The following is an 18705-nucleotide window of genomic DNA, read 5'->3' as shown; positions in this document are numbered from 1 at the left end:
CAGTTAACACATTGACTCAGCACTACTCATATGATGGCTACAGCTACATATCTAATAAAGTCGTGTGTTCACATGTATATCACATTACTAAGCCTTGGAATGCTCAAATGCACATGCCTCCTCTCCACGGTGTTGGCTTAATTGTTACTAAAATGTCATGTCCATCCCCTCCTCTAAAGTGCAACTGATCACTGCATCTAATGAACCGCTTGAGTCCAATAGTTAATGCTAGCTTCACACATCGTGTCAACAACTTCAACACCATGGTAACATAGCACACTCGGCAAATCTACCACTTAATAGTGTCCAAGGACTGTACTTACAGTCACACAAAATCTTTGGATGTAAATTCCGCACTTCAAACAATAGCACTGTACCCTATTTCTCGACAGAATGAGCTGGCACAGCACCTGGCCAGATGTTGTCTACCAATCAGACCCCCAGCCCACCTCTTTATGAAGCCCTTAGTGGTGAAGATACTCCTGGGCATGTGAACGTGGATGACAGACCTGGCCCATCTGGACAGCCAGCTCAGATGGCAACAGCGAGTCTCATTGTGCCCACAACACCTCACACCCCAGTTGCTTCATCATCACAGGCAACAACATGCACAGTGGCTACCATATTGTGTCCACAGTCCTGGATCCTGAGGTGCAAACCAACAGTCCTGACATTGAGGGTCTGGGACCCAGTTGGAAATGGCACCTTGTGACAAGGGTACAGGCTAGCAGGGATAGGGTCAGTGGGAAGGATGCTGGGGTCCAGCAGAGTGAGGCCACTGGGACTGTTGAAGTAAGCCTCAGCAAGGCCCACTAGTGCAAGGGGTTCACCTTTCTCTGCACAAAGTCCTCAGACCATATAGGAAGAAGTTGGCACAGAAACTGAAATAAAAGACAAAGTTTATTAACCTCATGAGGTGGTACTACAGTTCAAACAGCACCCTTTGGTAATGTCTGAACTAGCACACTGAACTGAGAGAGCATGGTCCTTTTATACCCACGCAGGGGCTAAAAGGAGGTGGTACAATTATAGAAGCAAGACTTCTATACATATAAGGTCATGTGGAAATGCACAGTCGACAGGTAGGAGGGGCTAACAGTTTTCAAGGACTAACAGCTGCAGACCTTACTGGGCATGTGCGAAAGTGGGAGATGCTAAATATAACTTGTCACTAGGCAGATTTTCAAGGGTAGTTAACAGAAAGGTAGGACAGAGCACATGGTGAGCACATGGCAGCATGTGGCAGAGAAAATGGCTGCCATGAATACAAAATAGATTCCGCGAAATGTTCACAATAGTTACTAAATACAAGATGTCTTCTGCTAATGCTTAATCTAATCGCTGCTAAACTACAACAGACAACCCTTTCACCATTAGCTGAACACATTCGTCTTTCTGGGATAATCTAAATATTCATCTTGTATATTTATGTTCATCATTTCAGCTATTTCCTTATCTAACATATGTTGTGCTTTCATTTCTGTAATATGTCTTTTGTTAGGCATACAAGCAGTAATACACATGGAGCAGAACATTGGACCACACTGAATACAGATACAGCATGTGAAAAATATTGCAATCATTACACACAGGATAGTCAGTAGTTTCCAGCCCCAGGCGGAAACTAGAGCCCAAAACCATCCAGAAAAAGTCCAACTACCAGTCTCTGTGTGGATTTCAGCAGCAATTTTATGCAATTTAGATATTGCATCATATACTGAAGGTGCGTGATCGGGAATAAAAACACAGCAACTACTACCGATGATGCGACATGCAACACCTCGGTCAGCTAATATCACATCTAGTACCATACGATTTTGGAGCGCTACAATCCTCGCAATTTGGAGCTCCTCAGTAATATTCCCAAGTGCCAGAGCTGCCTGATTGGTAACAGCTTCCACAAGCCTAGTCAATCGTCTCAATTTCCTACTGTTTAATGCAGCACCCACAAAGGGGAACAACCCTAAATTAAAATCAACATATTGTTGCAGGCTAGTATCCGTTTGGTCTACCTCATTTGTACTCATTGCCCTTTTATATCTATTGTTAATGATGTCATTGAACAGTTTACAATCTCGGTGATACGATGCAGGGGCCAAAAACACAGGGGGTAATAGAAAAGATACATAACACACCTGACCACCCAACAGATAGTTGGTAATATCCATAGTTACCACAAACAAAATATGTATTATGTGAAGCTGTAAAACTACTATTATTTACACCCTCAATAGTTAAAATCAAGGTACAATCGCTTATCCCCACTGGAATTCGCCCAATGCTACGTATACATAAATCTGCTTTAGTTTTTGTAACAGAAATCACAAATTGTTCTTTCTTGTCAAAGTCTCTTATATTTGTGAAGACATATGGTATTGAAACATTGTCCGGTTGATACTCTTCCCATTCCCATTTAGTTCCTTTGGCTTGGGGATACCCATCTTTGTCTTGGTAGCATACTTTATTAAGGCGAAAAAGAAGTCCGCCCTCTGTACGTTTTCCAGATGCAAACAAAAGCGTGTACCAAGCTTGACAAGAACCATTGTGTGAAAAAGGAAGAGGAATGAAAGGTGTTCCTCCTCTCTTTTGATGCGCAGGTATCATTCCACATACCCAACAGTTAGTAGTATTTGTAGCATTATGAGTATGATGCAACATCTGAATGAAAGTATTATTGAAGTACGATTGACGGTGCTTCTGCTCCTGATAGGGAAGCGTAAAGTAATAGTGATCCTCTGGTACTGGAGTAGTGGCAACAAAAAACTCACGAGCAGGAGAATTCTTTTCAACAAACCAGGTGATTATTGCTATAATAACCAAAACAACAACAAACCCCATAGTACTAATGATCAGTTTGTTATTCATTTTAGCAACAGTGATAATCGACCCTTTTAGAAATGAATTAAAAACAATCGTTGGAGCTCTTATCCCTGGGCAGCCGCTGATTTCTTCACCACGGGCCAAGACGGGTGTCACTACTCTAATGCATGGCTGATCCCCCCCTTGCCACATTGGCTCTCCGTTTCACTAACCCAGGGCGGTAGCTCAACCAGTTTAAAAAAAAGAAAAATCAGATTCTTTCCTCGGTCTCAAATTATATAGCGACACTCCAGAAGTCGTATGGTCCGGGAAGACTTCTACAGATGCGTCAGGTGATATAGCACGGCCTTTATCCGTAGTCAAAATCTCTCGATGATCGGTCAGCACAGCAGGTTCCACCAAGGTAGGTAGCACTCTCTTGCAGTGAGTACTATGGACCCAATTCTTTCGGTTCGTCACTCGAACTGCTGTCCTTGTCGCAAGGAGCACCTGTTCTGGGCCTTGCCACCTTGGTTCCAAGCTGCTTGATCTTTCAAAGGACTTAATCATCACCTGGTCACCTGGTCACCAGGTCGGAGTTCATGGCCTTCACCTGAAGATCTGTGAGGAAGTGCTTCTCGAACCTGTTGATGAATAGAAACCAAATTGTCGGTTAGCTGTGCCAAATAATCATTCATCAGGACACAAGGTACATCATATACAGATTTTGGCTTAGGAACTCCCCAAATGTTCATTGGCATCCCAAATACTACTTCGTATGGGCTAAGGCCGAGTCGAGAGTGTGGCACTGACCTAATAGATAATAATGCCAATGGTAATGCATCCGGCCAAGTTAAGGATGTGGAAGTCTGTATCTTCGCTAACTTCAGCTTCAAAGTAGCATTATATCTTTCCAACAACCCTGCTGATTGTGGGTGGAAAACCGCATGGAACTTCTGTTTGATCCCTAATCCTTTCAGGACATACTTAATAACTTCCCCAACAAAATGAGGTCCGTTATCACTCCATAAAAGTCTGCAAACACCAAACCTAGGGAAAAATTATTTCAAAAGCACCTTCGCTGTGGTAATGGCAGTATTATCCTTTGTGGGGTACGCCTCTATCCATTTACTGAAGGCACATACCACCACCAAGACATACTTTAAATTGTTGCAGCGTTCAAGCTGAATATAATCCATTTGTAGAACTTCAAAATGTGCAGTTGGTCTAGCAAACCCTCCCGCAGGAGCACATGTCCCTTTTCCAGGATTGTATTGTAAACAGATCAAACAAGACTGTACTACTCTCTTAGCTGCACTGGAAATTTCTGGATGCTCCCAAACTTGCGTAAGCAACTTTGTTATTGTTGAAGCTCCAACATGTGCCAGCCCATGTGCCATCTGAACCATAGGTTGTACAAAAGCTATAGGCAATTTCCATTTATCCATCTGCTTATTCCGCCAACAGCACTCATCATCCAATTCTCCATGTTCAGACCATTGCTCAAGTACTTTCACAGAAGCAGATTTCTGTATATCTAATATGTCTTGTCTAGCATTATGCCAACATTCAGCTTGTGACTTCACTACATACATAGAAGTAGTACTTCGCTGCATCGCAGTCTCACGTGTAACGCGGTCTGCAAGAGCATTACCTTGCCCTTTCTTATTGGTCACTTTCTTGTGGGCACTACATTTCACAATAGCTAGTTTCTTTGGATATGTCAATGCAGTCAAGAGGTTATGCACTAATTCTCCGTGCATTATCTGCATCCCGTGGGATTTGAGAAAGCCTCTCTCCTTCCAAAGCAAACCAAAATCATGAGCCACTCCAAAAGCATAGCGGCTGTCTGTATAAATGTTCACACACAAGTCAGTACTAAGCTCACATGCTCGTGTCAAAGCTATTAGTTCAGCTGCTTGAGCTGACTTCTGTGGTATACGAGCTATCTCCATTACCGTGTGTATTGTGGAGATTGCATATGCAGCTGAGGTCGTACCATCTGGCAACTTCAAACAAGACCCATCAACCCACAATTCCCCATCTACATCTGGAAGGAGCGTATCTTGTAAATCAATATGACCCTTTGCCTGTTCTTCGGTAAGGAATATACAATCATGTGTTTCTTGTGACTGAGGCTGAGTCACCGGATATGGCAACAAAGTGGCTGGATTTAGTGTTGCACATCTCTTCAGTGTAGTGTGAGGAGCCAGAAATGTCAACTCATATCCTGTTATACAAGCACTAGTTAAATGTTGTGTCTTTGTTTGATTTAAAAGAGCATCAACCGCATAGGGTATTAACACCAACAGCTTATGTGACAAAACGATCCCTTCACTCTGACGTATTGACACAGCTGTTGCGGCAACTTAACGAAAACACCCAGGCAACGCTCACGCAACAGGATCAAGTACTGCTGAAAAATATGCACAGGGACGCTGCTTATCACCATGTGTCTGTACTAAAACTGACAATGCACATCCATCTTTCTCATGTACGTAAAGTGCAAAAGGCTTTATGTAATCTGGAGTACCTAACACTGGTGCTGAACAAAGGGCTTGTCGTAACTGCCGGAAAGCAGTCTCACATTCATCTGTCCATGGGAGGGGCACTGGAGTATCTTTAGTCAAAAGTGCTAGCAAAGGTTTGACAATGTGTGAAAACCCTAATATCCATTGCCTACAAAAAGAAGTAAGACCAAGGAATGCATGAACATCTTTCTGAGTAGAGGGTACTGGTGTGTCTAAAATTGCTTGAATACGATCTGATGTGTGTGCACGGCCCTCCTTAGACAAAAGGTGACCTAAATAGGTTACCTTTGGTCTACAATATTGCAATTTCTTTCGTGACACTTTATGATGGTGTGAAGCAAGAAAGGAAAGTAAGGACAAAGTGCACTTTTCACATTGCTCAGGGGTATCAGCTGCCAACAAAATATCATCGACATATTGTATGAGAGCCACACCTTCAGGCAAAACAAAAGAATCAAGTTGTCCAAAGTCATAGTACAAGAACTAATTGCTCCCTCAACTTCCTCATAAAAGGCAGCTGGATTTTTCCGCGGGTCAGGTAATGCTGTTTTAAGTGCCATTACATCTGCCCTATTCCAAGGAGTATACACCCAATTATAAATAAAATAACCCTTAGCATCAACAGAAGTTTTATCATCACTTGTACCCAATCCTTTAGGAGGAACATACAAAGGCTCGGCCTCCCGCATTGGTTTCGCGTGAACTATCATAGTCTTATCTGTTACGAAGATGGAAGCTTGCACCCCACCGGTCTGAGATGTCTGTTCAACTACGTCCACAGCCCTTTTCTCCTCTTGCAAATGGTCTGCTGCAACACATATTTTCACCAAACGCCTGATTGCATCAGCCACTTGTAATTTACGTTCTTTCTCTTCTATCCCCTTTAAGTCATTTCTTTCTTTCTCATTTCCAATGCTTTCACATATACATTCTTCCGCTGCTCTTTCTCAAGCAAGGCTTGCTCACGCTTCACTCGTCCACGCACTCGTCCACGCACTTCTTTCTCCCACATTCGTACACAGTCAAACATATCTTGTCTAGACTTTCACTTACACATACATTGTTCCACATACTCAATCTTTTGCAAATCAAATGACCCATGCATAGGCCAACGTAACTTAGGATCCGCACAAGTGTATTTATTCCATAATGTGCTGTACATTATAGAAGAAAGACCATGTTTAACATACATATCTCTATTAGGCGTCCCCTCTGGGGGTGCCGGTTGCGATTCTTCCAGTCTCAAATTGGTACCATTACAAAAGCAACACATCCTACGAAGTGCGCTAAAAACAGGCATTCCAAAAATAGTGCAGAATATGCAATATTATAATCAAAGTAGCACTTCAAATAAAAATGATCTTGGAGAAAATTCTCCTCATTACCTGCCTATATAAATTGCAATTTATATATCAATTCAAAGGACACAAATTGACTAGTCACCCAAAACACGAGAGCCACAGTAAGTAGTGCTAAACTACATTACCAAACAAAGGCATCAAAACCCACAGCAAGTGCCGTAAAGCGGCTCTTACCAATCACAGGGTGTCCAGGTTCCAACTGCCAAGTTCTAAAATCGACCAAATGGTCACTGCATGACGAATGAACAAAAAGGATCTCAGTCGAGGACCGGCGCCACCTGGATGGTCAAATCAGAAAGAAGGGAAAAACGCCGTGGTTGCCAAGACTCGGGTCTCCTCAGGCATTGATCGTCCGCAGCGAGATCCCAATCCTTTGTCGCAACCAATCCGTTGGGCATCCGAGTCGCCGATGAGTCCCTGTTCGGGTGCCAATTTGTTGAAGTAAGCCTCAGCAAGGCCCACTAGTGCAAGGGATTCACCTTTCTCTGCACAAAGTCCTCAGACCATATAGGAAGAAGTTGGCACAGAAACTGAAATAAAAGACAAAGTTTATTAACCTCATGAGGTGGTACTACAGTTCAAACAGCACCCTTTGGTAATGTCTGAAGTAGCACACTGAACTGAGAGAGCATGGTCCTTTTATACCCACGCAGGAGATAAAAGGAGGTGGTACAATTATAGAAGCAAGACTTCTATACATATAAGGCCATGTGGAAATGCACAGTCGACAGGTAGGAGGGGCTAACAGTTTTCAAGGACTAACAGCTGCAGACCTTACTGGGCATGTGCGAAAGTGGGAGATGCTAAATATAACTTGTCACTAGGCAGATTTTCAAGAGTAGTTAACAGAAAGGTAGGACAGAGCACATGGTGAGCACATGGCAGCATGTGGCAGAGAAAATGGCTGCCATGAATACAAAATGGATTCTGCGAAATGTTCACAATAGTTACTAAACACAAGATGTCTTCTGCTAATGCTTAATCTAATCGCTGCTAAACTACAACAGGACCACTCATGACCAGATACGATCATCCAAGTCTTCGGGGTCCATCATGAGTCCCAAGGCATGATGGGCTAGGTGCTCCGAACTGTGAACTCTGGAAAATCAAGCTGCTGCAGAGGGACACAAGAACCAACATAGGGAGGCCCACAACACCCCCAGGGGCACCCTAACATGGGTGCTGAGGGGCATCCATACAAGCCTGGGCAGGACTTTTCCCCCATCAACTAACCCTTCCTTTGGGACAACTGCATCAAGCAGAAGTACATCTGTGGCAGACACAGGAAGTGGGGCCCTACCAGAGGACCAGCCACCCTCGGACACTGGTACATCTGTGCAGCTGACCCACCCCCCTCATAGGTGGGGAAGTCCATGTAAGAATCCAGGAGTTGCAGATGGCAAGACACTGACCACTGCCAGCAAGAAAACCTCATCTTTAATGTCCTCCTTTGTGTGTCACACATACACTCTGTGAACTGATTCTGAAGCCTATTCCATGTATGATGGGAGGAGTACTCTGGACTTTAGACTTCCAATGGAGTAGCATCAACTCCTATGATTTCATTCACCATTGTAATACATTTACCAGTCACAACTCATTGTCTGCTGTCTTAAATTTCACATTTAGCATTGTAAGAGCATGTGACCCATACAATGAACAAAAAAGAACTACTTGCGGAAGCAGGGATATGTTGCATGTACAGTGTCCAGCTCAGATTTACCATTCCACACAAACACCTTCGTACAATTGTCTTATGAAGAAATAATGTTATTACATTGTTCAGATAATAGGCTGCAAATATGTTTGAAGCATAGCAAACCATGCCTGATATAATCATACTGGCTAAATGATCAAAGTTACAGGTGCAGACGTCCAGACCACGGAAGGAAGGGATATATCAGGCATTGTCCAGTAGAATAGGCAAACATTAAATTGGTTGATGTCATCAGCTGGACCATGTCGCCTACCTCACAAAAAGAGTCCAACATCATATAATGTTAGACTCAGACAGATGGCAGTACAACAGTTTCTGATAACAGGGTCATTACAATCCAGTGCTTATGCAAACGAATGTCAGTGATGTGCCACAGACACTTTGGCCTACAATGAAGAAACACATCAACAGCTACATATAGTTCATACAAAAATAGTGTGGGTAACTAACATGAATTCAGCCTAGGAACACATCTTTTTTTACCACATGACAAGGAACAAGTCAAATGGAGTCTTTTAAACTTCTATCCTATCACTTTGCAAGCTGTCTTGCCACAGCCTGTGTACATCCAAAGTCAGTGACCTACATTCCCAGGAACAATCCACGTCCACTTCGTATGTCTGAACAACATCATTTTCCTGCCAATGTCACAACTCGGAAATGTCCCAATGAAGGTGTCATGGTGAAGTTACCTGTACAAACACAAAAACAAGAAGTAGAGTTATGACACCATACATATGACACAATTCACATAGCAAACATCTGGAGAAAGCAGTCCATGTCATATTACTTACACAAACAAACCAACATCTCCATAATGTGATTGTGTCAACAGCTTCTCCATCAGACACACTTTGCCAGTATATGCCAGAGCTACAGGTTCCAACAGAGTCCTTACATCATCACAACAAGAGACCATTGAACAGTCAAAGTCATGACATCTCATGACATACTTACACTCATGAGAAGATCATGTTGCAAGTCTGCCCCTTCCTCCTCACCACTCTCATCTTCATTTGGCATTTACAGATCCTCACCCAGTGGCATCGCAGGCTCCCCCTATTCTGGGATGAAATGGATGTTCTTTTGCAGAGCAATGTTATGGAGCATGCAGCATGCCATGGTGATCTGACACACCTTCCCTGGTGAGTAGGAGAGGGCTCCCCCAGTCTTTTCCAGACATCAAAATCTGGCCTTTAGGAGCACAAGAGCCTGCTCAACTGGCCACTTTGTTCTTCCGTGGATCTCATTGAAGCAGACTTCCCCTGGCATAGTTGGATTCCTCAGCAGTGTTAACAACCAAGGCTGGTTGGGATATGCTTAGTCTCCTGTTTTATAAAGAGACATAAGTGCCACAATGAGTCCCACACTTCCTGATTGTAGTAACTGATATTGCACACACAAGATAACAACAGATCTAACGAGAGGAAGGAAAACATGAAGGCTGACTAGAAAGCAGGCTGCGGAGGGTCTCCATATGCGGCATTCAACTGAGCTACATGGCAGGCAGCAGCAGCGGGAGCAGTTTCAACTTACCTCCAGCTTTGAAAAGGGCTTGTCAAGGTGGAGGGGCCTTGAGGTTTCAGGGTGTTTGGACGTGCAGCCCCTTGGGGGAAAGCTGCACTGGACCTCAAGCGAGCTAGACAGGCATCAGCACGGATTCCCATGTGGGGGAGAAGCGGTAGAGTCAGCACAAGTCAAGAGAGTAGCCTGACGAGGTGTGAGGAGGACACAGGCCCAGATGTTCAAGGTACTGTGCTTGGATCTACATTGTTAGAACAGCAGAAGGTCGACCCTGTAGAGTCTGCTGCGGTTGGAGGTAAGAGGTCGTCTCAAGGGGGGGCCCTGAATGATTATAAAAGAGCTGAAAGTGTGGAAGAATCCTGGGAGACGCCCAGTTTATGCCTTAAGAAGTGGAAGAAGGATTTATGGGAGCAAGGAAAAGGCAAAGGACTTCCCAGTTAGGGAAGCAGTAAAACTATCACAGGATGTGCAAGGAATTTATGGTAGAGATAAGAACTGTGATCCACTTAAGTGTAGGCATCCTAATAGGCCAAAGGTCACCACTTCATTAAGGACATATTTTAGGGTACTTCCTAAGTCTCAATTAGAGGAGTTTGATTCTCATAGACAAGGGGTTGCCCAAGTTCGGAGTGTGGGTGCAGATTTGCGTTCAAGCTTAGTTGATACAGTTGAGTTAACTGAGATGGCCGAGAGGGTTCCCTGTAGAGACTCTCAGGTGACAAAGGGGACGCACACCCTTATTGAGTCAAATAAGTTTTTCCCTTTGGCTAGTGCCCTGCGAGAGCTGGGGGAGGTGGATAATGTTTGTGCCTCCCCAAATTCCCCCCCCCTTTGGCCCGGGTTTCTTTGGAACTTACAGAGAAGACCTGGCAGAATTAGGGGGTTGCTACATTCAAAGAACAAACACCCTCCCCCCCTTCCAAGGTTTTTTTTGGCATGCGTTACCAGAAACTAAGGAAGAATCAGCACAAGAGGGGGTAGGAAGCCCCAGGAGCCCTATGAGCCACTCAATTTCAGAAATTTTAATAAGTTAAGTTTTAATGAGATAAGAGAATTATGTGAAGCATTGGGAAAAAAATCGATGACCTGGCAGGTCGGACAGCAGTTTTGGAAGAAGAGGTGGGGGGCCTAAAGGTGCAAGAAAATAAAAATAAAAAATGTATCCAAACCCTGAAAACCGGTGAGGAAAGCATCAGGAGCAAGCTCGAAACCCTGGAAAATCACCAGAGACATAACAACTTGAGGCTTTTAAAAGTTCCCGAAGGATTAGAAGCTGATGACTTGAAAGGCCTGGTAATTCGGCTGATTAAAAAGGGTTTGCAGGTGGATTTTGAAGATGCAGAAATTGCAAAAGATATTCAGAGTGCTTCATGACCCTTTTAAGAGGCAGTTAAATCAAGATTTCCCCAGAAAAATTCTAGTGTGTTTCCATACGTATTCAATTAAGGAAAAAGTCCTAGCAGCTGCTCTAAAGAAGAAGTCAATCTCGGTCGAGGGAGCTTCTTTCGAGATTAGGTTGGTTCTTTCAGGGACAACCCTGAGTAAGCAATGGTAGCTAGGGATGAGAAATGAACCGCTCAAAAGCTGGGAGCCACGGCGCAGTTGAAATTCCCCACCACATTGAGGGTGATTGTGAATAATAAAATGTTTCATTTTAAAGACGCAAAGGAAGTGGATGACCTGATTAAAAAGCTAGAATCTAGCCTATCTTCTTAAATTTGCCACCAGTTATCACCGTTACTCACTTGTTAAAGCTTGTTTAAGTATTTGGATAGTAGTAAAATGCCTGGGTGAGAGCCTTCCAGGGGCATGTTCGCCCAGAAGAAGAAGTATGGGGGATTCTCCTGCGGGGGCTTTGTATTAGTTAGGATTGGGGGTAGACATGGGTGGGGGCAAGGGGGTCAGGGCACTGGGTGGGGAGCATATGAGGGGTAAAAGCAAAAACAAAAATATGGTCCTCAGAATTATAGATATTAGGGTGTTTTCAAGGGGGCATGTTTGTCACAGGTTATCACCATTGGTTTTCAATATATATCTTGAGCCTTTTGTGAACAAACTTAGGAGGGATCAGAGGGTACTCCCGTTTTGCTGAAGGGATTGGAATAAGAAGATTTCTTTTTATGTGGACGATATATTAATATACACATCTAATGTGGCCCAAACTTTAGATGCTTTGAGAGATCAGGTGTGGGTGTTTGGGAATATTAGTGGTTTCGCTGTAAATAGTGAAAAAACAGAAGTAATGATGTGGAATGTGGAGGTAACTTGAGTTCCAGTGAAAAAAGAGGTGAAATACTTAGGGTTCACTATAACGCAATAAATAAATAAAATTGTGGAGGATAACTTTAAGAAAATATTGAGGGAAACCACGCAACTAATGAAGAAATGGGTTAGTCTTCCCCTTACAATTATAGGACAGGTGAACTTATTAAGAAGATGATCCTTCCTATTTTTTTTAATTTTTAATGAGGTCCATTGATGTTTGAGAAATAATGGCCGAGTAACCTTCAAGCAGACATTGGTAGCTTCATTTGGGCTTCTAGAGGGGTATGCATTGCTTGGAGGAAGTTGAGGAGGGGGAGAGATAAAGGAGGGTTAATATTACCTCATGTGCAGTTCGCTTGTGTGGGCTCTTTTCTGAAGAATTCCAGGAAACTAAGGGAGGAACCTGGGGACTCTGAGAAGGGACAAATGTTCAAGGCTATGTTGAAATTAAATGGTGTACACAAACAGGGCTAGCTGTATAAGTTCGGCAACCCCAAATTCTTTAAAAAAATCTGGTTGAAAGTAATTAAGGACTTAGTAAAACTTTGGTTGGGTCTGAGAAGAGCTGTCAATCTGCCTTATTATAGTAGGTATGCCCAAATCTGGGACTTGCTAGGTTTCCCAGAAAGGACCAGAGATAAGCTGGCTGTCCCTTTGAAGAAGGTGATTTTGCTGGTTTGGGGACAATTGGTCATGGATGGGAGTATGGCATATTTCGAGACATTGAATCATGAGGTTGGGGGCAACATATCCAGGTTTAAATACCTTCAAATCGCCAGTTGGTATAAGTATGTGAAAGAGGAAGTTGGGGTCTCAAACGATTTGGAAAAGTTTCTGTGCTCTAATCTCCCTCCGAGACGGGAGAAAACAAAGTTGTATTGGTTGATCATCAAGACAGTGGAAGGAGCGTTCTCTCTTCTGAAGAAACTATGGGGGAAGGACCTGCCAGGTCAGCAGCTTATGGATCTATGGCAAGCTTCTAATGCCCTTCTATACGAGACAGTATGACTTGCATCATTGAGAAGTTTTAGACCTGACAGCCTTAGGGTGGTCACCCCTACCTTTCTGTCTGCCTCCCTCCACTTTTTGGATACTGTTTTTTAAAGTTTTAGGACTCTGCGTACCTTGCCACTGCAAACCAGTCATAAAGTGTATATGCTCTCTTCCTTAAAACATGGTGACACTGGTTCATAACCAATTGGCTTATTTAACCTACTTGTAAGTCCCCAGTAAAGTGCACTACATCTGCCCAGGGCCTGTTGATTAAATGCTACTAGTGGGCCTGCAGCACTGATTGTGCCACCCACATAAATAGCCCCTTAACTATGCCTCAGGCTTGCTATTGCAAGGCCTGTGTGGGCAGTTTCACTGCCACTTCGACTTGGCATTTAAAAGTACTTGCCAAGCCTTAAAGTCCCCTTTTTCTTCATATGTCACCCCTAAGGTAGGCCCTAGGTAACCCATAGGGCAGGGTGCTATGTAGGTAAAAAGCAGGACATATACCTGTGTAGTTTATATGTCCTGCTAGTGTAGAACTCCTAAATTAATTTTACACTACTGTGAGGCCTGCTCCTTTCATAGGCTAATATTAGGGTACCCTCACATATTGTTTGAGTGGTAGATTCTGATTGGAAAGGAGTAACAAGGACATATTTAGTATGGCCAGGATGGTAATACAAAATCCTGCTGACTGGTGAAGTCGGATTTAATATTACTGTTTTAGAAATGTTACTTTTAGAAAGTGAGCATTTCTCTGCACTTAAATCCTTCTGTGCCTTACAATCCACGTCTGGCTGTGTTACTTGACAGCTCCCTTGTGCATTTCACTCAGACAACCCCAAACACAGGGTGTTCAGTCACACCTGCACACATCTACATATAAATGGGTCTTCCTGGGCTGGGGGGGTGGATGGCCTGGTACTTACATGTCAAAGGACAGTGGTCTGCCCTCACACAATGGACTTCCAAGCCCCCACCGGGGCTCTGGCAGACAGGATGGAACTGAAATGGGACCTTATGCACTTCTAAGCCACTCTTTGAAGTCTCCCCCACTTCAAAGGCACATTTGGGTATTTAAACAGGGCCTCTGACCCTACCAACTCAGTCACTTCTGGACAAAGTTCCACTGGTGAAGAAACTCTGAACCAGAACCTGCAACCTGCCAAGAGGAACTGCCTGGCTGCCCAAATGACTCACCTGACTGCTTTTCTGCAAAAGACTGCTGCCCTGCTGTTGCCCTGCTGCCTTGCTGTCCTCTGGCTCTGCTGAGAAGTGCTCTCCAAGGGCTTGGACAGAGCTTGCCTTCTGTTCCTTGAAGTCTAAGGGCCAAAAAGACTTGCTCCTGCAAAGAACTCCTTGTTCAGTGAAAAGTTGATGCACAACCTGAAAGAAACGACGCACAGTCTGCATCGCAGTGAGAAAATCAATGCACGCCAAACCGGAACAACACAGCCAGGCTCCCCGAGAGGAGATCGTTGCAGCGCCAACGTTGTGACCGGAACTTTGACGCACGGCCCACTGGATTGACGCATAGCTGAGCTGGAACCACACAGCCTGACTTCCTGCAAGAAGAATCGATGTAGCGCCTGACGTGCGACAGAAAGTTTCCCACATCGCCCACCGGATTGACGCAGCTCCTGTTGACTTTGTCCTGCACTGCCAGGATTTCTCTGCATCGTCCCTGGGCCATTCGAATACCCCGCAACCTGAAGAGTGTGCTGGAAATCGACGCAAAGCCTTACCTGTGTGCAAAATTATGAAACGCATTGTCTGTGTGCACTTAAAGAAACTGACGCACACCTCCCATTTTCCACGCATCTCTTCCTCTGCAGTCCCTTGTAATGAATTTGAACGCAAACCAGATACTTTGTGCTTGCAAGAGACACTTGTTGCTTTTTAAAGACTAAAGACTCTTTTTATCATTCTCTAAAGTGATATCTCAAAGTGTTCTTTTTACATTTTGATAGTTTTGACTTGCCTTTATCCAGATAAATATTATATATTTTTCTAAACACTGCGCGGTGTATTTTTGTTGTGTGATACTGTGTTAGTGTATGATTTATTGCACAAATACTTTACACATTGCCTTCTAAGTTAAGCCTGACTTCTCAATGCCAAGCTACAGGAGCGTGGGCACAGGATAATTGGATTGTGTGTGACTTACACTGACTAGAGTGAGGGTCCTTGCTTGGACAGGGGTAACCTGACTGCCAACCAAAGACCCCATTTCTAAGAAGAAGGAATCACCTTTTCACTATTCATAGGGCCTACTGGACACCTGCAAAATTATCTAGGATAGGGCAAGGAACGGTGTTAACCTTTAAGAAATGTGGTCTTGATAGCAAGGATGATCTTCATATGTTTATGAGCTGCCCTCAGTTGACCAGGTTTTGGAGTAAGATGGAGGAGGTAATAAGCGAGGTACCCCTCCCTGGTTCTTTTTGGGGTTTTTCAGGAACAACACCAGTTAACACTTAAGAGGAAAATGATTAAGTTGATTTTTTATATGATTTTGTTGGCTACATGTGAAATTTGTAGAAAATGGGTGACTCTGTTCCCCCGACAATGCAGGATTGGTTGGAGGCGCTACTTTACTATTCTACTGTGGATATGATGAGGGGGAGGAAGGAGCAGGAACTTTGAGCTCCTTTGAGAGAGTGGTTGCAAAGCTATCAATATCAGTCTCCCCTCTGGGGGCCTTTATTGTCCGATGATTACACTGCCTGTGATCCTAAGCTTGCTTTGTGGATCTTAAGCAGTACACGATCAGTGACTCATTTGCTTCCTGGGCAAGATATTCATGATGGAGAGAGGTAAACAGTGGTGGGAGGTTACCTGAACTCCCTGGGGCAACCCTTGAGTCAGATTGTGGTTAATGAGGACCAAAAAACACAAAAGAACATGAGATGTAACTTACCAACAAGGAATCATGGGTTGAACCTGGGAACAGACGTTTGAAATGTACAGATCTGACAAGCAGACAACTTGCACGTTGATCAAATGGATGTACTTCCTGTTGCGATAGACTTGTTTAATAGCATGCAGTGGCACGAATGCAATATGGATGTAATAAATGGCTTCACCCACATGTGGAAGGTGACCAAATTCATAAAAGTCAACCTTTACAATGACTAATCTGGGGAACCTAGTATAGCTATCAATCAAATCAAATCAAATCATTAACATTTATAAAGCGCGCTACTCACCCGTGCGGGTCTCAAGGCACTAGTGGGAAGGGGTTACTGCTGCTCGAAGAGCCAGGTCTTGAGAAGTCTCCGGAATGCGGAGTGGTCCTGGGTGGTCCTGAGGATGGTGGGAAGGGTGTTCCAAGTCTTGGCCGCCAGGTAGGAGAAGGACCTCCCACCCGCCGTGGAGTGGCGGATGCGAGGGACGGTGGCGAGAGCGAGGATGGTGGAGCGGAGAAGATGGGTTGGAACGTAGAAGCTGAGGCGACGGTTGAGGTATTCTGGTTCCTTGTTGTGGAGGGCTTTGTGTGCGTGGGTGAGGAGACGGAAGGTGATCCTTTTGCTGACGGGAAGCCAGTGCAGGTGTCTCAGGTGTGCGGAGATGTGGTTGTTGCGGGGTATGTTGAGGATGAGGCGGGCGGAGGCGTTTTGAATTCATTGCAGATGTTTCTGGAGTTTAGCGGTGGTTCCAGCGTAAAGGGTATTGCCGTAGTCCAGGCGGCTCATGACGAGGGCGTTGGTCACGGTCTTTCTGGTGTCAGTGGGGATCCAGCGGAAGATCTTTCGGAGCATGCGGAGGGTGAGGAAGCAGGAGGATGATACAGCGTTGACTTGTTTGGTCATGGTAAGAAGAGGGTCCAAGATGAAGCCGAGGTTGCGTGCGTGGTCTGAGGGGGTCGGTGCGGTGCCCAGGGCCGAGGGCCACCAGGAGTCGTCCCAGGCGGTCAGGGTGTTACTGAGGATGAGGACTTCCGTTTTGTCTGAGTTCATTTTCAGACGGCTGAGTTTCATACAATCTGCAACGTCCTTCATTCCATCTTGCAGGTTGGTCTTGGCGCTGGTGGGGTCCTTGGTGAGGGAAAGTATCAGTTGAGTGTCGTCGGCGTAGGAGGTGATGATGATGCTGTGTTTGCGTACGATGTCGGCGAGGGGGCTCATGTAGACATTGAAGAGTGCCGGGCTGAGCGAGGAGCCTTGTGGGACGCCGCAAATGATCTCGGTGGGGTCTGAGCGAAAAGGTGGAAGGTAAACTCTTTGGGAGCAGTTGGAGAGGAAGGAAGCGATCCAGTCCAGGGCCTGGCCTTGGATCCCGGTGGAGCGGAGGCGGGTTATTAGGGTGCAGTGACAGACGGTGTCGAAGGCAGCCGAGAGGTCGAGGAGGATGAGGGCGACTGTTTCCCCATTGTCCATCAGGGTTCTGATGTCGTCTGTGACTGAGATGAGGGCGGTTTCTGTGCTGTGGTTGGCTCGGAATCCGGACTGAGAGGGGTCGAGAAGGTTGTTGTCTTCAAGGAAGTTGGTAAGCTGCTTGTTGACGGTCTTCTCTATGACTTTGGCAGGGAAGGGGAGGAGCGAGATGGGGCGGAAGTTCTTCAGGTCGCTTGAGTCAGCCGTAGGTTTCTTCAGTAGGGCGTTGACTTCAGCGTGTTTCCAGCTCTCGGGGAAGGTAGCAGACGAAAACGAGGTGTTGATGATGGTCTGGAGGTGCGGGCGATGATGTTGTCGGCTTTATTGAAGATGAAGTGTGGGCAGGGATCCGAGGGGGCACCGGAGTGGATGGAGTTCATGGTGGCTTTGGTTTCTTCTGTGTTGATGTGGGTCCAGGCGTTGAGGGTGATGGCTGGGGGTGTGGGTTCTGTGGTGGTCGGCTGGGTCTGGTGTCCGAAGCTGTCGTGTAGGTCGGTAATCTTACGATGGACGAAGGTGGCGAGGGAGTTGAAAAGGTCTTGTGAGGGCGTGATGGCGTTGGCGTTGGGGTTGGAGAGCTCTTTTACGATGTTGAAGAGTTCTCTGCTGTTGTGGCTGTTTTTGTCCAGTCTGTCTGTGAAGAAATTCCTTTTGGCTGCGCGGATCAGGTGATGGTGTTCGCGGGTAGCGTTCTTGAGGGCAGTCATGTTGTCTGCGGTGTGGTCCTTACGCCAGGCTTTCTCGAGGGTGCGACAAGTTTTCTTTGATTCCTTAAGGGTGTCAGAGAACCAGAGAGGCTTTTTGGTGTTGGATTGTCTTGGATGGCGCCTGAGGGGAGCGAGGTTGTCTGCGCAGTTGGTGATCCAGTTCGTGAGGCTGAGGGCTGCGTCGTTGGGGTCGGCAGAGAAGGTGGGTTGGTTGTCGATAAGAGTGGAGAGAAGCTGTTCTTCGGGGATTTTGTTCCACTGTCGACGTGGGATGGGTTGTGTGCGGAGGTGGCTAGTCTCGCGTCGGAAGGTGAAGTGGACACATCTGTGGTCGGTCCAGTGTAGAGCGGAGGCGTGGCTGAAGGATACGTGTTTGCTGGCGGAGAAGATGGGGTCGAGCGTGTGTCCGGCGATGTGGGTGGGGGTGTT

Source organism: Pleurodeles waltl, chromosome 1_2 (genome assembly GCF_031143425.1).
Source record: "Pleurodeles waltl isolate 20211129_DDA chromosome 1_2, aPleWal1.hap1.20221129, whole genome shotgun sequence".
Lineage (NCBI taxonomy): Eukaryota > Metazoa > Chordata > Amphibia > Caudata > Salamandridae > Pleurodeles > Pleurodeles waltl.
Note: the sequence above shows the minus strand (reverse complement) of the source record.